This window comes from Balaenoptera physalus, assembly GCF_965194825.1.
Source record: "Balaenoptera physalus genome assembly, chromosome: 9".
Taxonomy (NCBI): Eukaryota; Metazoa; Chordata; class Mammalia; order Artiodactyla; family Balaenopteridae; genus Balaenoptera; species Balaenoptera physalus.
In genome coordinates, this window is record NC_138888.1 from 58,078,477 (window position 1) to 58,095,763 (window position 17,287).

General features: G+C 38.8%; 1 long non-coding RNA gene across 3 annotated transcripts in view; it reads right to left on the minus strand.

Annotated features, from left to right (window-relative positions):
- LOC309667160 overlaps positions 1–17,287 on the minus strand; it is a 384,581-nt gene that overhangs the window by 206,662 nt on the left and 160,632 nt on the right. For all 3 annotated transcript variants that reach the window (XR_014267563.1, XR_014267564.1, XR_014267565.1), the window contains one exon: positions 411–478. This is a non-coding gene — a long non-coding RNA (uncharacterized lncRNA). The remainder of the gene's footprint in view (positions 1–410; positions 479–17,287) is intronic.

A 17,287-nucleotide genomic window follows, 5' to 3' on the forward strand; every position in this document is an offset into this window, starting at 1 on the left:
ATATATAAATAACTAGATTCAGCAATTGCAGAATACATATTACTTTCAAGCTCACAGAGAACAATGACAAAATTCACCAAAAAAGTGTTTATAGTGCTAGTCTCAATAAATTTCAAAGGGCTGGGATTATAACCATTACATTTTCCATTCCAAACAAATTTAAAAGAACTCAGTAACAAAAAATAAATATTCACATTTGAAAATTGACATGTCCTTCTAAATAATCAAGGGGACAAAAAAGAAGTCATAAGAAAAATAAATAAATATTTTCAGCTGAAAATAGTGGAAATACTGTATATTCAATTGGGTAGAATGCATCTGAAATAGTATTTGCAACCTTAAACCTATATTAGTAAAGAAGAAAGTATAACAATTAATGAGGTAAGCATGCAACTGGCTTCAGTACTTACGGTCTGTGTGACTTTGAGCAAGCGACTTAACCTCTCTGTGCCTCAGTGTCTGTTTCCTCATCTACAAACTAGTAAAAACAATAGCGCTTAGTCAGGATTGCTGTGAAGATCAAATGGGTACGCTAGATATTTTACATTTGGTCCTTCAGATCTATCCTCCTGTCTTCCTCACCCTGATCTGTGTCTCAACAGGCTGACCTGTATGGACTACAACTACCAGGCATTCTTGCTCTCTGTGGGTTTCAAACACCAGCAGGAGACTGGTTGCTCAGAGGAAAAGAAAACGGTACTAATCATGTGCCTCCTCCACTCCAGGCCACAATTTCATAATAGCTGCATCCCTAAACCTAAGGACATCAGTCCTGTTTAGTGGTTTTCCTCACTAGGTTCCAGTAACCACTGTTTTTCCTGCACTTTAAGGCTTAGAGGTGGTAACAGCTTCCCACTTTGTTAGCCCCAGAGTGTTTCACCATCTACTGTTTGTTCCCTTTAATCTTAACAAGACCATCAAAAACAGTCCCTTCATTAAAGTGTTTTCAACTACCCACAATGTGCTTCCCCACCAGGACTCTGATACAATGCGTTAACATACAGAGCATTAATATACAATGCCTGGCACATAGCAAGCTTTATATAAGCATTAGTTATTACTAATATTGTTGTTTTTGTTGTTGTGTCAATACAGGCAGAAAAAAGCATTAGATAATTTAATACCCACTAACAGCTTTTTTAAAGCCTACTTACAAAGTGAGAATAAAAGGGAACTTTCTTAAATACAGTTGACAACTTTCAGGTCATACCTTACTTAGCCCTCTCAGGAATTCCGTTCCCCTAAGCACACTCTACCTTGAAACACTCCTAGTCCTTGGTCTCCATGTATCACATTGTCCTGATCTTCCTCCTAACTTTAAGACCTTTCTTTCTACTTTTATAGGCTCCTTTTCCTTTACTCATTCACAAAATACTGGCATTCCTAAGGTTCTTTCCTCTGTTTTCTTTTTTTTATTATACATATTCTCCTTGGATGATTTAATCTCAAACTTGTTGCTGATAATTCCCAAATCTCTACCCCTAATCCAGACCTCTCTCCTGAGTTTGGAACCCATACACAACTACTCTAAAATGACCTGTCACCCATGCTTTGCAGCCCAGGTCCCAGGTCCCCAGATCTGATGATTTTCCCAGCACAGAAACGGTTTTTAACTATAACAGGCTACAGTAGTTGTGTTTTATCAACAGGACGCCACAAAGGCCCTCAGCAAAACCAGACTGAACTAGGTAGATCCACAATACTGGGGGAAGTAGGCTAAAAGTCTCCCCTTTCCTTGCCTTGATTTAGCTCTATTTCCACACCAAACCCTGAGAGCTAAAGGACACCTGTCCTGATTTTTCTGTTTTTGTTTCAAAAGTAGCTGGTGTTTGGCAGAGATGCTTTGCAGCTGTACTTTGAGAGATGTACAGTGGTCAACCTCCCTGGAAGCAGCTCCAACTTGACCACAGGAAAGAGCCTGCACAGGTGAAACCTGGATGTATCTGAGAGCTATCTTTGCTTCATTACCATGCTAAGATCTCCACCCCGAGCCGTGGCTATCAGCACAAACACCAGAGACGGGCATGAAATGCTAATGCTGCTGGTGTTGCAGCCACCAAGAATCCTCAGTGCAAGCACAGGTCACTATCCATACCTCCCCTTCCGGGAGCCTGTGCAGCCCGCCACTGCCAGGGTCCTGTGATCCAAGGACAGCTTCCCCATGAGAAAACACAGTGCGCCTCAGGCTGTTGCAATGTCATGCTGGCTTCTGCTGCCACAGGCTTGCCCTGCATTCCGTAACCCTCCATCCCCCCAGACTGAGTGAGCCAGAGCCCCCTAATCAGCTGCTCCTTTAACCTCCTCCTGTCTGGGCGAAGAACAGACACCAGAAGGCGACCTACACGCAGAGGTGGGGCCAGAACCAAAGCTGAACCCCAGGAGCTGTGTGAACAAAGAAGAGAAAGGGAAATCTCTCCCAGCAGGCTCAGGAGCAGCAGATTAAATCTCCACAATCAACTTGATGTAACCCTGCATCTGCGGAATACCTGAACAGACAACAAATCATCCCAAACTTGAGGCGGTGGACTTTGGGAGCAACTGTAGACTTGGGGTTTGCTGTATGAGACTGACTAGTTTCTGATTTACATGGTTATCGAGGTTTACTTTTTAGCGCTTGTTCTCATTGGTGGATATGTACTGGTTTGATTGCCCTCTTCTTTTTTTTATTACTTTTTAATTTTTTTATTTTAATAATATTAAAAAAAATTTATTTTAACATTATTATTTTCTTTTCTTTTATCTTATTTTATTTTATTTTTCTTTCTTTCATTTTTTTCTCCCTTTTCTTCTGAGCCGTGTGGCTGACAGGGTGGTGGTACTCCGGCCAGGTGTCAGGCCTGAGCCTCTGAGGTGGGAGAGCTGAGTTCAGGACATTGGTCCACCAGAGACCTCCTGGCCCCAGGTAATATCAATCAGCAAGAGCTCTCCCAGAGATCCCATCTCAACGTTAAGACCCAGCTCCACTCAACGACCAGCAAGCTACACTGCTGGACACCCCATGCCAAACAACTAGCAAGACAGGAACACAACCCCACCCATTAGCAGACAGGCTGCCCATACTCAGTTCACAAACACCCCAAAACACACCATCTGACATGGTCCTGCCCACCAGAAAGACAAGATCCAGCCTCATCCACCAGAACACAGCCACCAGACCCTTCCACCAGGAAGTCTACACAACCCACTGAACCAGCCTCACTAACTGAGGGCAGACACCAAAAACAACAGGAACAACGAACCTGTAGCCTGCAAAAAGGAGACCCCAAACACAGTAATTTAAGCAAAATGAGAAGACACAGAAATACACAGCAGATAAAGGAGCAAGGTAAAAACCCACCAGACCAAACAAATGAAGAGGAAATACACAGTCTACCTGAAAAAGAATTCAGAGTAATGATAGTAAAGATGATCCAAAACTCTCGAAAATAGAATGGAGAAAATACAAGAAACATTTAACAAGGACCTAGAAGAACTAAAGAGCAAACAAACAATGATGAATACCACAATAAATGAAATTAAAAATTCTCTACGAGTAATCAATAGTGGAATAACTGAGGCAGAAGGAACAGATAAGTGACCTGAGAGATAAAATAGTGGAAATAACTACCACAGAGCAGAATAAAGAGAAAAGTATGAAAGGAATTGAGGACACGCTCAGAGACCTCTGGGACAACATTAAATGCAGCAACGTTCGAATTATAGTGGTCCCAGAAGAAGAAGAGAAAAAGAAAGGGACTGAGAAAATATTTTAAGAGATTATAGTTGAAAACTTCCCTAATATGGGAAAGGAAATAGTCAATCAAGTCCAGGAAGTGCAGAGAGTCCCATACAGGATAAATCCAAGGAGAAACATGCCAAAACACATATTAATCAAACTACCAAAATTAAATACAAAGAAAAAATATTAAAAGCAGCAAGGGAAAAGCAACAAATAATATACAAGGCAATCCCCATAAGATTAACAGCTGATCTTTCAGCAAAAACTCTGCAAGCCAGAAGGGAGTGGCAGGACATATTTAAAGTGATGAAAGGGAAAAGCCTACAACCAAGATTACTCTACCCAGCAAGGATCTCATTCAGATTTGAGGGAGAAATTAAAACCTTTACAGACAAGCAAAAGCTAAGAGAATTCAGCACCACCAAACCAGCTTTACAACAAATGCTAAACGAACTTCTCTAGGCAAGAAACACAAGAGAAGGAAAAGACCTACAAAAACAAACTCAAAACAATTAAGAAAATAGTAATAGGAACATCCATATCGATAATTACCTTCAATGTAAATGTATTAAATGCTTCAACCAAAAGACACAGACTGGCTCAATGGATACAAAAGCAAGACCCGTATATATGCTGTCTACAAGAAACCCACTTCAGACCTAGGGACACATACAGAATGAAAGTGAGGGGAGGGGTAAAGATATTACATGCAAATGGAAATCAAAAGAAAGCTGGAGTAGCAATTCTCTTATCAGACAAAACAGACTTTAAAATAAAGACCATTACAAGAGACAAAGAAGGACACTACATAATGATCAAGGGATCCATCCAAGAAGAAGATATGGCAATGGTAAATATTTATGCACCCAACATAGGAGCACCTCAATACATAAGGAAAATGCTAAGAGCCATGAAAGGGGTAATCGACAGTAACACAATAATAGTGGGGGACTTTAACATCCCACTTTCACCAATGGACAGATCAACCAAAGTGAAAATAAATAAGGAAACACAAGCTTTAAATGACACATTAAACAAGATGGACTTAATTGATATTTATAGGATATTCCATCCAAAAACAACAGAATACACTTTCTTTTGAAGTGCTCATGGACATTCTCCAGGATAGATCATATCTTGGGTCACAAATCTAGCCTAGGTAAATTTAAGAAAATTGAAATCGTATCAAGTATCTTTTCCAACCACAACACTTTGAGACTAGATATCAATTACAGGAAAAAAACTGTAAAAAATACAAACACATGGAGGCTAAACAATATGCTACTAAATAACCAAGAAATCACTGAAGAAATCAAAGAGGAAATAAAAAAATACCTAGAAACAAATGACAATGAAAATATGATGGTACAAAACCTATGTGATGCAGCAAAAGCAGTTCTAAGAGGGAAGTTTACAGCAATACAATCCTACTTCAAGAAACAAAAAAAATCTCAAATAAACAACGTAAACTTACAGCTAAAGCAATTAGAGAAAGAAGAACAACAACAAAAAATACCCCACAGTTAGCAGAAGGACAGAAATCATAAAGATCAGATCAGAAATAAATGAAAAAGAAATGAAGGAAATGATAAATAAATAAATAAAATTAAAAGCTGGTTCTTTGAGAAGATAAACAAAATTGATAAACCATTAGCCAGATTCATCAAGAAAAAACGGGAGAAGACTCAAATCAATAGAATTAGAAATGAAAAAGTAGAAGTAACAACTGACACTTCAGAAATACAAAGGATCATGAGAGATTACTACAAGCAACTCTATGCCAATAAAATGGACAACCTGGAAGAAATGGACAAATTCTTAGAAAAGCACAACCTTCTGAGACTGAACCAGGAAGAAAAAGAAAATGTAAGCAGACCAATCAAAAGCACTGAAATTGCAACTGTGATTAATAATCTTCCAACAAACAAAAGTCCAGGACCAGATGGATTCACAGGCAAATTCTATCAAACGTTTAGAGAAAAGCTAACACCTATCCTTCTCAAACTCTTCCAAAATATAGCAGAGGGAGAAAGACACCCAAACTCATTCTACGAGGCCGCCATCACCCTGATACCAAAACCAGACAAAGATGTCACAAAAAAAGAAAACTACAGGTCACTGTCACTGATAAACATAGTTGCAAAAATCCTCAACAAAATACTAGCAAACAGAATCCAGCAGCACATTAAAATGATCATACACCATGATCAAGTGGGGTTTATCCCAGGAATGCAAGGATTCTTCAGTATATGCAAATCAATCAATGTGATTCACCATATTAACAAATTGAATGATAAAACCACATGATAATCTCAATAGATGCAGAAAAAGCTTTCAACAAAATTCAACACTCATTCATGATAAAAACTCTCCAGAAAGTAGGCACAGAGGGAACTTAATTCAACATAATAAAGGCCATATATGACAAACCCACAGCCAACATTGTTCTCAATGGTGTAAAAGTGAAAACATTTCCACTAAGATCAGAAACAAGACAAGGTTGCCCACTCTCACCACTATTATTCAACATAGTTTTGGAAGTTTTAGCCATAGCAATCAGAGATGAGAAAGAAATAAAAGGAATCCAAATTGGAAAAGAAGAAGTAAAGCTGTCACTGTTTGCAGATGACATGATACTATATATACAGAATCCTAAAGATGCTACCAGGAAACTACTAGAGCTAATCAATGAATTTGGTAAAGTAGCAGGATACAAAATTAATGCACAGAAATCTCTTGCTTTCCTATACACTAATGATGAAAAATCTGAAAAAGAAATTAAGGAAACACTCTCATTTACCATTGCAACAGAAAGAATAAAATACCTAGGAATAAACCTGCCTAAGGAGACAAAAGACCTGTATGCAGAAAACTATAAGACACTGATGAAAGAAATGAAAGATGATACAAACAGATGGAGAGAGATACCATGTTCTTGGATTGGAAGAATCAACATTGTGAAAATGACTCTACTACTTAAAGCAATCTACAGATTAAATGCAATCCCTAACAAACTACAAATGGAATTTTTCACAGACATAGAACAAAAAATTTCACAATTTGTATGGAAACAGAAAAGACCCCGAATAGCCAAAGCAATCTTGAGAAAGAAAAGCGGAGCTGGAGAAGTCAGGCTGCCGGACCTCAGACTATACTATAAAGCTACAGTAATCGAGACAGTATGGTACTAGCACAAAAACAGAAATATAGATCAATTTAACAGGATAGAAAGCTCAGAGATTAACCCACACACATATGGTCACCTTATCTTTGATAAAGGAGGTATGAATATACAATGGAGAAAAGACAGCCTCTTCAATAAGTGGTCCCTGGAAAACTGGACAGCTACATGTAAAAGAATGAAATTAGAACACTCCCTAACACCATACTCAAAAATAAACTCAAAATGGACTAAAGACCTAAATGTAAGGCCAGGCACTATAAAACTCTTAAAGGAAAACATAGGGAGAACACTCTATGACATAAATCACAGCAAGATCCCTTTTGACCCACCTCCTAGAGAAATGAAAATAAAAACAAAAATAAATAAATGGGAATTAATGAAACTTAAAAGCTTTTGCACAGCAAAGGAAACATAAACAAGATGAAAAGACAACCCTCAGAATGGGAGAAAATATTTGCAAACGAAGCAACTGACAAAGGATTAATCTCAAAAATATACAAGCAGCTAATGAAGCTCAATAACAAAAAAACAAATAATCCAATCCAAAAACGGGCAGAAAACCTAAATAGACATTTCTCCAAAGAAGGTATACAGATTGCCAGCAAACACATGAAAGGATGCTCAACATCACTAATCATTAGAGAAATGCAAACAAAAACCACAATGAGGTATCACCTCACACCGGTCAGAATGGCCATCATCAAAAAATCTACAAACAATAAATGCTGGAGAAGGTGTGGAGAAAAGGGAACCCTCTTGCACTGTTGATGGGAATGTAACTTGATACAGCCACTACGGAGAACAGTATGGAGGTTCCTTAAAAAACTAAAAATAGAACTACCATATGACCCAGCAATCCCACTAGTGGGCATATACCCTGAGAAAACCATAATTCAAAAAGAGTCATGTAGCACAATGTTCACTGTAGCTCTATTTACAATAGCCAGGACATGGAAGCAACCTAAGTGCCCATTGCCAGATGAGTGGATAAAGAAGATATGGCACATATATACAATGGAATATTACTCAGCCATAAAAAGAAATGAAATTGAGTTATCTGTAGTTAGGTGGATGGACCTAGAGTCTGTCATACAGAGTGAAGTAAGTCAGAAAGAGAAAAACAAATACCATATGCTAACACATATATATGGAATCTAAAAAAAAAAAAAAAAGGTTCTGAATAACCTAGGGGCAGGACAGGAATAAAGACACAGACGTAGAGAATGGAATTGAGGACACAGGGAGGGGGAAGGGGAAGCTGGGACGAAGTGAGAGAGTGGCATGGACATATATACACTACCAAATGTAAAATAGGTAGCTAGTGGGAAGCAGCCACACAGCACAGGGAGATCAGCTCAGTGCTTTGTGACCACCTAGAGGGGTGGGATAGGGAGGATGGGAGGGAGAGGCAAGAGGGATGGGATATGGGGATATATGTATACATATAGCTGATTCACTGTTATACAGCAGCAAGTAACACAGCAATGTAAAGCAATTATACTCCAATAAAGATGTTTAAATAAAAAAGGCAAATGAGCCCCGAAGGGATAAATTGGGAGATTGGGATTGACATATACACATGACTATATATAAAATAGATAACTAATAAGAACCTGTTGTATAGCACAGGGAACTCTACTCAGTACTCTGTAATGGCCTATATGGGAAAAGAATCTAAAGAAAAAAGTAAAGAATTTGAAGCAAATTGACTTGTGCGGAAGGAACATAAAGAAAACACTGGGTAGTTTGGCAGAGCATAATTATAACGGGACATATTGACTACATTCTCTGGTTTTCAAAAGTTTGAATTGTAATAAAATTTTTGATACGCTATTTCAACTTTCAGTAGCAAATACACAAGTGTATGGAAGATCTAAGTAAAAAAAATAAAGGAAATTTGAGGTGGTGATACATTTAGTTTGTGCTTAATGAGATATATTTCTCTTTCTTAATTTTGTGAGGTTTATGGTTTCTGTCATCCTCTTTTTTTTTTTATTTTATTTATTTATTTTTGGCTGTGTTGGGTCTTCGTTGCTGCGCATGGGCTTTCTCTAGTTGTGGCGAGCGGGGGCTACTCTTCGTTGCAGTGCGCAGGCTTCTCATTGCGGTGGCTTCTTTCGTTGTGGAGAACGGGCTCTAAGTGCGCAGCCTTCAGTAGCTGTCGCATACAGGCTCAGTAGTCGTGGCTCACGGGCTCTAGAGCACAGGCTCAGTATTTGTGGTGCACGGGCTTAGTTGCTCTGCGGCATGTGGGATCTTCCCGGACCGGGGATCTAACCCGTGTCCCCTGCATTGGCAGGCAGATTCTCAACCACTGCACCACCAGGGAAGCCCTCTGTCATCTTCTTAAATTGTGTAACTTTGTGCTTTCTTTTCTGGTTTTAAGTAAATGTTTACTTTTGTACTTCAAAAAAAAAAAAAAAAAAAAGTAAATGAGCCCCTTTCTAGAGAAAAAAAAAAAAGATCTCTGCCCAAAGCGGGTGCTTGTGCTGTTAGGCACAATTTGCACCTTGTGCAAAGGAGCGTGGAAGACTGCGCATGCCCCAGCGGCCCCTTTGCTGCCTGGGGAATCTCCACCCCCTCCCTAGAGCTGGCTGACCTGTCTGCCTCCTAACCCTTAAGTTCCCTTACTCCCCTCCCTTCGGGGGGAAGGTGACTTTAGAGCATGAGTTCCCCTTCTCCATTCTCTGGCCATTGAATAAAAGTCTGTCTTGCTCGCACCAAACTCAGTTTTGTTAATGGCAGTGCAAACCTGAGCAGGAAAGAACTCCCTGGCTGAGCTGGGGGGCTTCGGTTCAGCTAGAACCCCAAGAGGGGGGCCTTGAATCTAATTCAGTAACAGACCTACAGGTACCTCAAACTTAGTCTTTCCAGAGAGCTCATCGTATTTTCCTCCAGGTTCACTCTTCATCTGATGTTCCTGATTTCAGTAAGTCCCCTCTATCCACCCATCCGTCCGAGCCTGAAACCTAGGAAATCGTCAGATGTCCCTTTTCTCCCACATCCGTCCTGTTTACTTCCCTAATATCTCTCAACGCCATCTGCCCTCCCTCTCACCTGCCTGCACTACTGCAACCCTCTGCTAACTAGTCTCAGAGTATCTCTCTTGGCTTCTTCAAACTCATTTTCAAGGCTGTACCGTTTCCTAGTAATCAGGTTACTCCTGCTTAGGATCTTTCAATGCCTTATTATTGCCCTAAGGATAAAGTCCAAATTTTTAATGTGGCTTTCAAGATTTCCTTTGCAAACTGACACCTCTAGCTTTGCCCCTTGTGTTCTTCCTCTCTCTATCCATATGGAATTTATTTCAATCCCTTGAAGATGGCATTCTCCCCTACCTCTAGATGGATATCTACGCATATTGTCTTCTCTACCAGAAATACTTCCCTCTTCACATGGCTAATTTTTAAACCTTGGAGTTTTTATTTTTTATTTAGCCTTTTATCTTTTTATTCAATTTTTATGGGAAATTGTAAAAAATACACAAAAGCAGACAAAGTAGTTTAATAAAGCCCTATTTCCTATCTCTCAGCCTCAAATATTAACTCACGCCAATCTTGTTCCATCCATACTTCTATCCACTTATGCTTTCCTACATTATTTTAACATCATGTCATTGCATTTGTAAAATCTGTGAAATCTTCAATATGTATCTCTAAATTGTAAGGACTTTTTTTTACCATAACTACATTACTATTTTCATATTTTAAAAAATTAATTAAAACCTTCAACTATCCAGGAGAGTTCAAACATCCAACTGCCTCATACATTCCGTATACATAAAATTATTTATACTTGTAATTTCTTTATGTGACTCAAGATCCACATAAGTTTACTACATTGTGGTTAATTGATATAGCTCTGAAGCCTCCTTTAATCTCAGATTCCTCTTCCATCCTCTGCAGTTTATTAATTGAAGAAAATGGATTGGATGCCCTGTAGAGTGCCCCATATCCTGGATAATTCAGATTGCATCTTTGTTGTGTCATTTAACATGTTCCTCTGGCTTCCATATTTGCTATAACTTGATAATTGGATTTAGAGACTTAATCCGAACTAGGTTTTTTTTTTTTTCCCCCAAGACTACATCATAGGTTGTGTTGTACTCTTCAATCAGGAGATATACATGGGCTTCCCTGGTGGCGCAGTGGTTGAGAATCTGCCTGCCAATGCAGGGGACAGGGGTTTGAGCCCTGGTCTGGGAAGATCCCACATGCTGCGGAGCAACTAGGCCCATGAGCCACAACTACTGAGCCTGCACGTCTGGAGCTTGTGCTCCGCAACAAGACAGGCCGCGATAGTGAGAGGCCCGTGCACCGTGATGAAGAGTGGCCCCCGCTCACCGCAACTAGAGAAAGCCCTCGCACAGAAACGAAGACCCAACACAGCCACAAATAAATAAATAAATTAATTAATTAAAAAAAAAAGAGATATATAATGTCTGCTTGCCTCTTTTATTGTAATGTGAGCAGTCCATGAAGATCGGTGCTCAAATCCACTAACTGATTAAAGGTTGGAAAATTTCCTGACTAATGTCTAAACATCTTATTTACCTTTCATGTCCGAATTTAATACACCCTTCTTTTGGGGAATTCTTCTGTGACTTTTCCCATCAGTCTCTATTTCCATACTAGACCATGTTCTTCTGATATGTATCTACTATCACACTCTTTACCTCACATTGTCATTACTTGTTAAATTGAGTATCTGCCCCACCAAAATGGAAGTCTAATGTGGTGGGGACCACATCTGCTTATTTACCATCAAATCCTTAAAACCTTGTACAATATCTGACACACAGTAAATGTATAAAAAGTGAAGAAAGAAAGAAAGGAAGGAAGGAAGGGAGGAAGGAAGGGAGGAAGGGAGGAAGGAAGGAAGCAGGGGGAGGGAGGAAGGGAGGAAAGGGGGAGAGAAAGAAAGGGAGAAAGAAAGACATTTTAAAAGGCTGGTGAGAGGAATGGATTTTAAAACATGTGACCATTGACAAAAGACTACAGTCGAACATAATGGAAGTAGAAAAGGGGAGCACATACAGGGTTACCTGGATTTATTTTTCTTGCTAGAATTAGGCCATTTAACAAGCACATTTCAGCAACTTTCAGACACAGATTGATGGATTTAAAGTTTTAAGTTCCCTCAGATGAGATAAGAATAGTACAGAAAATAATGTATTAAGAGGAAGCTGAGATTCTAAGAAATATTCTGGAAGCCCTATAGTGATTGAACTAAAAAAACAAAAACTGAATGGTGATGGGCAGAAATGTCAGAAATGTTTTGCCCAGTGTCCCTCCTGTACCCCACATTCTGCTGGCTTCCCTCTTTGATAAGTATTTTCAAAGTCAGTTTGGGGAAAACAATAAAAATAAAAAACTTCTCTCTTTTCCTATCCCTGCCTTATACCCTAAAACACAGAGATATTTGTGCTAGTCCTGAGAATTGAACATAACTAGGAGTCACTAGTAGTTTGTGTTTCTGTTGCTAAGAGGCTAACTCTATTTTCCCTGGGTATTGTGTGTTATTGAAAATGTGAACAAAGAATGGGTAAGTACAACAAATAAAATCTCCATCCTTATTTACACAGAATGAGGTAAAATGCCATGTTTTCACAAGAATCATCTTTGTTTATAAGAAACTTTGCCCTTATGATCCCTCAAATTTCATATGTACAGGAAGACTTTCTTAATCCTCAGGATGGACACAGGTCCCACCTCACCATTCTGACAGTACCTTGGGTATATCATCAACAAACTCCCTATTAAACTGAAATTTTCTGACAGCCTCATTTCATGCACTACTCTAGGGCAGTGATAAAGTTGCTTTCATCATTATATTCCTGTGCTGTAGCACATGAATGCATAATACATGTTACATATTTTTTGAACAGTGGCACCAAGGTGATCCCTTGTAAAATGACATATACATTCCCCTTCCTCTAATTATCAGCAAAAGTAGTCCTGCAACATGAGAGACAATATTTAATCTGCTGATACAGTAAAAGAATAAACCTAACAATCTTAATATAAACAAGAACATTTTCCTCAAGCAGGCTTTATCTCCACTAAAATTAAACTTCAACTGATGGCACTGATATGTAATGCCGATACCTCATACCAGGTAAAGTATCTGAAACAGGAAGACAGTGAATATGATTGTTCACATTCATCTTTAAATACAGATATCTGCTCTAAGTGCTGAGCTTTTATATACTCCTTCCCTTTCTTGGCAAGGTTATCTCATCTCCTCAAAACACTTTCAAACATTTAATTTAATAATGTAATATGACATAAGAGAATGCCCTCAAACAATCCCATGGTGTCTGAAAGACAGTATAACACAGTAAAAGAGTCCCTGAAACAACTTCAGGACTCCCTAATCGCCTAGGTACATAATTAAATATATCAAATATAATCTATTTGTCCTATGTGTTTGTTTCTCAGATTTCATGAGAGACTGATAACATCCCTATAAAAATATCCTGTTCTCATGAAGAATATTTTGTAGTAGAAAAATTAATTAATAATGTTTTTCTGTGAACTGATTTTTGCAGGGATTTTTTTAAACAAACGAGAGAGCGGGATGGTGGGCGTGTGGGCTTTTCTTTATCAATTCTGAGTGTTTAAAGTTTTACACAAGTTAAAAGAAATGAAGGAACTCATTCCAATATTGAAGTGGAAGTATGGGATCCAAACTAGAGAAGAAAGACTAACCGCATCTAGGTCAAGGGTGAAGCATATTAGGAAAATATAGGAAAGTACGCATCACTTCTTTTGTCCCATTCTACTGACACCTCTCAATGACATGGAATTTTGGTTATGTGTGGATCCCCATTGGATCCAATTTTTTTTGTTTAACATTTTAGAAAGCAATACAGCGCCTCTGATGGAATACTCTTTTTTTTTCCTACAAGGAAAGATCTCAAGTATGACCTCATCAGGACTTTTTCCATAGTCATGATTTTAAGAGCCCACCAAAACCTGAACCCTCTCCTTGCTGAGGTTGCCTATATGGGCTAAGTTCAACACTGAGCTCCAAATCTAATATCATGAAAGTCTGAACTTCAAGACTCTCTCTAATGATTATTACTGGGAGTTTATTGCAAGGCTGGAAATATCAATAACTTTATCATTTAAACTCTTTTCTGAGAGCCTCTCAAGCACTGTCTTAGGTGAGCAGGGTGTCTGAAAATTTAGAATGTTATTCCTGCCCTCAAGTAGCATAGAGTAAGACTTAGCATGGCTTTGAGTAGTCCATGAGCATTAAAGGAAGGAGAATACTCAAGGGCAGTAGAGCACATGGGGTTAAAGAGTGTAAACACTGAAGCCGAGGCAGGGTCCAAATGCTAAGTTGCTTATTCTCAAAGGAGTTTAGCTTCTTAAAGCCTCAGTTTTCTTAACTATAAAATGGAGCTAATGATACTTACCTCATGGGGCTATTGAGAGATCAAATTGGGTAAGGTATACAAAATGCTTAGCACAGTGACTGGCATGTGAGAAATAAAATAGGAGAGCTAATATAATGCCAAGAACCAATAACTAATTCGTGTGTGCAGAAAGAGTAAAATCTTTATTTTAAACTCTCTTTTACTTTCTTTCCAATGAAAACATTTTTTTTTTCTGAAATATCCATAGGTAAGAATTTCTTGGCTTGAATCTTTTACTTACTCTCTGTATACAGTAATCCTGTATACAGGATTTTTCTTCTCTAATTTGTACTATACTTTGATCCTTTTTCAAAGAAGGTCTATTTGAAGTTGACTCTTTGCATTCTCTGGTACAGCATACTTAGAAACTACAAAAATGAATTTAGGCTTGTATGTATGAGTTGAAATAAAGAGGACTGTGGGATCTTGTATAGTATGAATCCATTTTTCTTACTATCGCCTAAGTTTCATGTATTCTGCAATCGAGTGGGGCATAAATGATTTGTGAATTCAGTCTCACTGTGCCTAGATTATACTGAGTATCCCTGTTAGGACAAGATTAATGCTTGGTTGCTTTAAGTAGTTGTTTGTTTGTTTGTTTTGTTTTTTAATCCTATGATGCCTTGTGCTGACAGTTGCACTTTCCATAACATTTAGCAATGTTAATTTTATTTTGTCTATATTTTTAATAATACCATTTAATTCATTTTTAACAGATCCAATTTGACTAGCTTCTATCACATGAGGATAAAAATGCAGCATAATGACAGTAAACGTGCTACATTGAAGATTTCATGTGGCCTTTTGCATGTCCTCTGGTCTCTTTGCTTTTAAAGCTAGAGGGGTAAACACAAAAATTACTGTATGAATTAAAACTTTGCCACATCAATTTTATTGTGGTACTAATAGGTTGGCAGGGTACGTTTCATATTATGGTGATACAAATGCTTAATCTCTGAGCAAAATAATAAAATTCAAAAACATAACGTTCCTTTGTGGGGAGGAGTTGCTTTTGAATGAGCTCAATTAAAAAAAAAATGCCAACTGATTACTCCAATAACACTGAAAATTAGACATCGCCAGAAGGAACGTGTAAAAGGCTTTCTGATGTCTTTGATTAGAGACAACTGTTCCACAAAGCCTATCAGAGATAAATGAAATAAATGGAAGGAAGACGCAGACTCAGTCTTTGTTCCAATAACTGCCGAATGTCATACTGGAATTCTCAACACAAAACCAAATGGCTGGCAAGATCATCTGTATGCAAGTGACCCCTCCCAGATCAGTCGCTATTTTGAGATAATTGAAGTCTATACTATATAGGAAAGTAGTTTCTTTCCAGAACTACGTTGCCTTTTCAAGAGACCTGAAAAATTCTATGGGAGCCCTTAATGCCTAAAACTATGTTACTTTTATAGTTTAATAGACATGTGCCATTCCTGTAACTGTCCAGCATCTGAAACCCCTTCCTACCTGAAAGGGGAAAAGGGTTTCCTTTCCTTTTCCTTTCCATGAAAGGCAAAGCTTCATCTCTCTCTGAAAATCCTAATAGATCAAATGCTACCTCTCTCTGCAATAGACAGGTAGGACAGGTGACCCAGGCTTGGCCGATGTGATGATCCTGCCTGTCACTTTGAATTGTGAGCAAGTGAAAGAAAGAAGCAGCGACAGGTTACAATTCATTCCAAGAGGCGTCTCCCAGTGCCAGTAGCAGCATCCAGCGTCTAGGGTGGTGACCAGAGGAGGTGTGGTAGCAGCAGAGTTCAGTGAGGGATGTCCTTACCAGGCTATTTCTGCAAGATGACCTTGGCTGTGATTCCTCCTGCTTGAAACTGCCTGCGTTCCTGCCAGTTTACAGGGTCTCTAGGCTTCTCAGCAAACAAGTGAGCTTCCTGATACCCTGCCAGCAAATCTCTCTCCGCTGAAGTTAAAGAGAAGCAGCTTCCGATGCTTGCAACAAAGAACCCTAACTGATGCACGGACGGTTTACTTATTGTTAAGTGTTGTCAGCGGTGCTCCAATAAGTTTTGTTCTATGTATAAAAAGAACACTTGAGGAGAATATACCCAGTCTTTCATGTGACTATTTGTACAATAAAAAGCCACATAATTCTAAGTATCACCCATTTAAAATATCATTTCAGAGATAGATTAGTCGGAATTATTCAAGATTAATATTGTGGTCATGTTACTATACATCATATAATAAGTGTAACAAAGGATTGGTTACTAAAAATAATAGAAACATACTTCTAGCTCCTAAAAAGCTTTCTTTATAAAGAATAAACAGAAAAATTTACAATGTCCAACTCTGTATCAGTAAAAATGTCACTTTAGAAATATGTAACCAGCAGAAGACTTTGGGAGGCAGCATAGTATAATTACTAAGACCAGGGATCTGGGTTCCAATTCCAATTTGCCACTTACTAGCCATGTGATTTTAACCATTCTACATCACATCTTCCTCCTCTATACAATGTGTGTACTGATACCATTGAGTTCACAGGGCTAACATGAGAATTAATCCCAGAATCTGGGAGCACACTACGAACACATAAGAGTTTATAAATGACGGAGGCCTATATGCCAGCAAGTCCATTATCTGATGAGACATGTGTCCCCACTTATGTGTGTGGGTGCCCCACCCCGAAAGAAACACCACCACCACCACCACCAGCCTCTCTTATATCCCCACACGTAGCTTTGCAGGAATTTATGTTGGGAAGGTTAACACAGCTCCAACTAGCTCTCTCCCCGCTGGTCTCTCAGGAATTTCATCAAAAGACCCAATCCTCTCCCTAGGCTACAGCACCTGGAATCTGCCGGTGGGTGTGGTGCTGCCAGCATTGTCATTTTCTGGCCTCTGTCACATTGAATGAAAGGAAAAACAAAACACAAAACCTCAACTCTCTTGAGAACAATATCAGGAAGTTTGCTCTAGGATGAAACACCCTAATGATTTA